Below are 5,569 nucleotides of genomic sequence, written 5' to 3'. Positions count from 1 at the left end.
TAATTATAATTTTGTATTATTGATGTTATAATGTTTGTATTATTGTTCTAAATTTTAAATATCTTGTTTTAAATCAAGATATAACTTATATTTCATAAAAATTATAGACGGTAATTTATACTTTTTGTTAAGTATATTTTTAATTACAAAAATTTATTTGACCACTTGACTTATGGCCATATAAAGAATGAAATATTTGTCAGAATCGGTTTCAAGAACAGGAGCTCTAGAAGTATATTGTGTTATTGCTGAAGGACTAATGGCAATGTGTACACTAATTAGAAAACGAGTTAGAGCAAATGTACCCAAATGATCAAACATTCAAACACCTTTTTTTCAAACTTATTCTCTCCATTTATGCTTAATTCCCTACTAATGTCCTAACTAACTCACTTACTCACTCTTAACTCTCTTTCTTAATCTTTTCAAATCCAACCGTTTCAATATCTAAATTGTAATCCGGAGGAGAACATATGAATAAAAATAGAAGAAATAAGAGAAGAAAGAGAGGAAGTGCTAAATGAATTTTGGGGTCAGAACTCAACGTATTTATGATGTCTGCATTTGTTTATAGAGATGGGACATTGAAATAAAAATATACATAAAATTATATTTGATTGATGAGTCATGAATAAAAATATTGTGTCTAGAGATATTGAATTAGTGTATTTTATATCCATCTTGATAAAAAAACACAAAGACACTAACAAGGGATATAATTTATTTTTTATTTTTTTTATTATTTTTGTTTATTTTTGTTTATTATTTTTTTTCAAACTTTTTGAATAAAAAATGAGAATAAATTAGATTTTTATAATTTGTTCCACTTTATTACCAAATAGAATATAAGAACACTAAATTTTGTGTCTCTGTCCTTTATATCTTATTTTTAATGTCTTGTCTTGTCCTATTCTAAAAAATAAATGCAGCCTATGTGACACTGAGACTTGAGAGCGAGGAGTTTTGAGTTAATATCCAAAATGACCCCTGAAATTTGACCCTCGACTTAATTTAATCTCTCAATTTCTAATTGACCCAATTTATATCCTGAAACTTTAAGGCGTGACTCAAGTTAGCCATTCAATCTATTTTCGTCACCAGAGAAATGACGTGGCACGTTTAGTTGACACCTGACTCAGTCTCTCACAGCTTTGAAGCACACCCCCACACCCCAATCTCTCTCACTCTCATCTCTCACAAGTCACATTAGGGTAGGAAGCTCACTACTCACCCCAAACACCACCACACTATCAGAGCTCACCTCAGCGGCTCCATCACCTTCGTTCATCGCCAATGCATGCTCGCTATCATCGTCATGTCTCTCCCTGAATCCTCGGTTCATTTTTTCTTCTTGCTCTAGATTTTTGTTAGATCTGCTTTGTTTGGTTATCTAGGGACTAGGGGAGATGTTGTGGAGGTGCAGGGTGGCTAGTGGTGGTTAGAATAGAAGGAAAGAAAGAGAAGGAGAGAGTGTTTCGGTCCTATTTTTGTGAAGGAAAAGAGAGAATGAGAAAGCTAGTTAGAACTGAAGGAAGAGAAAAAGGGGGAAGGGTGTTTCGTTATTTAGGCCAAGGGAGACACGACAGTGTAAGTTGGACGATGGTAGTCAGAACAGAGGGAAAGAAAGAGAGGGAGAGAGTGTTTCAGTCCTGTTTTCATGGAGGAAAAGAGATAATGAAAAAAATAGTTAGAACTGAAGGAGAAGAGAAAGGGGCAGGGCTTCAGTGGTGATCTACGGTGATAATCTGTGGTAGGGGAGACGCCGCAGCGGTATAGGGTGGACAATAATAGTCAGAACAAAGGAAAAAAAAGAGAGGGAGAGAGTATTTCGGTCCTATTTTTGTGAAGGAAAAGAAACCATGAGAAAGCTAGCTAGAATTGATGGAGAAGATAAAGGAAGAGGGCTTCGATGGTGATCCACGGTGATAATGGAAGAAGAAGGGAGAGAGGAGGGATCGCCGGTGAGAAGAAGAAGAAGAAGATAGTCGGCGATGGAAGACAGTGGCTCGGTGGTGAGTTCATAGAGAAAGAAGAAGGGGATGCAAAAGAGAGAGTGAAAAGGGAGAATGAAAGAAAAGAAAAGAAGGAGGGAAGTGGTATGAAAGTGGTAGTTTGGGTGAATGCCGGCAGTGAGGGGATAATTGATAGCGTAGTGATGGTGATGAGAAAGCTGATGATGGTGTTGAGAGAAGTGTTGGGCCACCGTGGGGAGCTCTCGACCACCGGGGAGATTTCGAGGAGGAATCAAGTGAGATAACATAAGATGAGAAGACACCGCATCCAACTCAAAACCTTAAGTCGTCAAGTTAATGGGTCTCTCATCTTATAAACTCCTCACTCTTCCTTGCTTTCTTTGATGTGGGACTAACTTCATACACTCCTCACACTTGCAACATTAACAATCTCCCCATCAAGTGTGAGTCTCCACATCAAGTATCAACTCCTCCACCACGAGTATTCGTCTATTATACCGTCGCAAAATACTGTGGGACACGCTCCTCTGCCACGAGTATTCGTCTATCACACCGCTGCAAAACACCGCGGGACACGCCGTCCGGACCACCTTTGCCGGGAAGACTTTCGATACTTCACCTTGAATACTCCTTAAAACCACCAGACCGGTTAACCATCGGCTCTGATACCACTTTGTTGGGCCACCGTGGGGAGCTCTCGACCACCAGGGAGATTTCGAGGAGGAATCAAGTGAGATAACATAAGATGAGAAGACACCGCATCCAACTCAAAACCTTAAAGCGTTAAGTTAATGGGTCTCTCATCTTATAAACTCCTCACTCTTCCTTGCTTTCTTTGATGTGGGACTAACTTCATGCACTCCTCACACTTGCAACATTAACAAGAAGGTGGCTGCATGGTGGTGTAAGGGAGAAGAGAGTGTTACTGCTAGTGTTTTGTTTGAGAAAGGGAGAGAAAAAGTTAGGGCTCGCACAGTGGTTTGAGCAAGTGGGAGGGATGCGTATGCATTGCTTCTGCATATGCGCAGAATCCTCTCCGGTGACGGAAGCAGACTGAAGGGCTAACTTAAGTCATACCTTAAAGTTTCAGGGTACAAATTGGGTCAATTAAAAATTGAGGGGCCAAATTGAGTCGAGGTCAAATTTCAATGGTCATTTTAAGTATTAACTCGAAGAGTTTTAGTAGGTTTTGAGAAAATTTATGCTAGGTATATCCCACTTAAAGTGCAGGTGGTCGTAGTTGAGGCTTTAGTTACAAATTATGTGCTTTTTAGTATATTGTATCTGGGGTGAGTTCAATATTTAATCAAGACCAAGCAGTAAATGGAAATTTTTAAATATTAGATGTGTGTATTCTGGATGAGTTTGTCATATAATACTTAATATTAAAAGTTGTCTAATTTATTTTATTAAAACAAAATACAAATCTATAACATTATCAAATACAATTTTTTTAAAAAAAAATAAAATTGTATTGCAAGGTAAAGGTATTATAGACCTTGAGAAAGGAAGATTTGAATTAAAACACTTTTTTAAAGTTAGAAGTATGAAACAGAGCAAGTAGGAGATTTTTCGACTTTAGTCTCTTACAATTGCAGAAGATAAAAGTGGAAAGAATAAAGAAAACGACACCGACAAGTATCCTGGTTCAACCTCGAAGTGCAATGAGGTCTACGTCCAATCTCCATCACAAATAATGGCAGAATTTCACTATATCCGATTCAAGATTACAATCACCAATGCCAATACCAAGACCAAGACCAAAACAAATTGAGTCAAGCCAATTCTACACCAAGACAAACGAAGCAACAATTCTGTACTTCACAAACCAACGCCAAGACCAAACAAAAACACCAAGAACAAACAGAATCAAATGACAAACTCAACCAAAATTGTGTTAGTTTTTCTTTCTAATCTATGCCTTTTCACTCATAGTCCTTTTTTTTCCAAATAATCTCTCAATGAATCATAAATCTTTTTTCGTTCACTAGAAAGACACAAAAATTGAATATCAAAAGGAACCAAAGTAAAGAAAAATTCCTCTTTAGTGTGTAGTGTTTTTATCTCTAAATATTTTCCTTATTTTTTCCCAAACTTGGTTCTTCTATTAATGCTGAGACTATGGAGACTATTGAGGTCGATTTGGATGGTTTGACTACTTAATACACTTAAAAGAAAAATCTGTATGTCTTTTATCATTTCAACTTTGATACTTCTATTTTAAATTTTTTCTTTATTGGTTGTTCATTAGTTATTTACTTACATATTCAATTGTTGATTCCACACTTGCTTAGTATATATTTTTCATCAAATGTAGGTTCTTCATGTTATTTTGATTGGAACCATTACGAGCATTTCTACCCGTCATCAGTGGTGGTTCTCCATTTGTCTATATGGTAAAAAAAAATTAAACCAGAGAAGCGTTTTTCATTTTGTGAATTTTGTCTAACACATTGCTCTTATGGTCTTCCAAAGTAAGCAATTAGTAGTATTAAAAAAATTCTTGCTTTTTATATTCAATTGAATACGTGTATTCTTTCTAGAACCCAAACTAATTAGGTATTTTACCGTTAATGACTTAATATTTACATGTTATGCAGATATCATGTGAGAGTGTTTGCTACCCATGCTGGAGGTTGCAATATCTTTGTTTTACATGATGAAATGGTTGCATACCTTATAGACAGAAAATGTAGAAACTTATTAAAAGAGAATCCTTCATTTCTTATGGTCAGTTTGTTGTTAACTCGTTTTTATACATCACTTATTTGCTTTTTCGGATAGTAACTCCTACTTAGATTCCTTAATAAAGACTTCAGATAATATATACACCAAGTTTTATTTGAACAATATGAATTCTCATTTCTATTTTAATTCATTTTTTTCGTTAATTATGTTTTTATATTTTTATGTTCACACGATGTAATTGTTGTGTAATGTAAATGATCTAGTGTATTTTAATCCACAGAGTGATAACTTCTACTCAAATGGTTCAAAGATATTGTCCAAACTAATGAGTCAAAACTTAGTTTTCATGGTTTATCCAAAACCCATCGCTGATGACAGCATATGCCCTACCTATATTGTGTATAGAGTTTCAGTTGATACTTCACTCATAAAATTGTTTGCAGCAGCTAAAAATCGTGCAGTCATCTTAGTGGTTAGCTTTTTTTTATTAGTATACTTTATATGTTGTATATGCATTTTGTTATTCTAATATCTTTACTTACCATATTTCATTTTCATATGGATTTTTTTAATCATTATTTTTTTTTTTATTTTGTTAATAGCATGATGTACATTCTTCTTGTGGTACAACTTCCTCCCATGATGGAACTTCAAAATTTGTTGGTTCTTTCACAAAGAAAGTAGGTTCTAATTTTCTTTATATATAATGTTTTCGAAATTCAACTTAATATGTATTCACATGTCTGTTAGTTGTTGCCATGCTTTTTATATCCAATTTGCTAACAATTAGTTGTTTTATCATTTCCTTCTTTCTTTACATTTATTTATTTATTTTTTGTTCCATACTATCGATTTTTATAATAGTAATATGGTGAATATGAAAATGAATCACACACAAATACTCATTT

Source organism: Arachis ipaensis, chromosome B08, assembly GCF_000816755.2.
Source record: "Arachis ipaensis cultivar K30076 chromosome B08, Araip1.1, whole genome shotgun sequence".
NCBI lineage: Eukaryota > Viridiplantae > Streptophyta > Magnoliopsida > Fabales > Fabaceae > Arachis > Arachis ipaensis.
Note: the sequence above shows the minus strand (reverse complement) of the source record.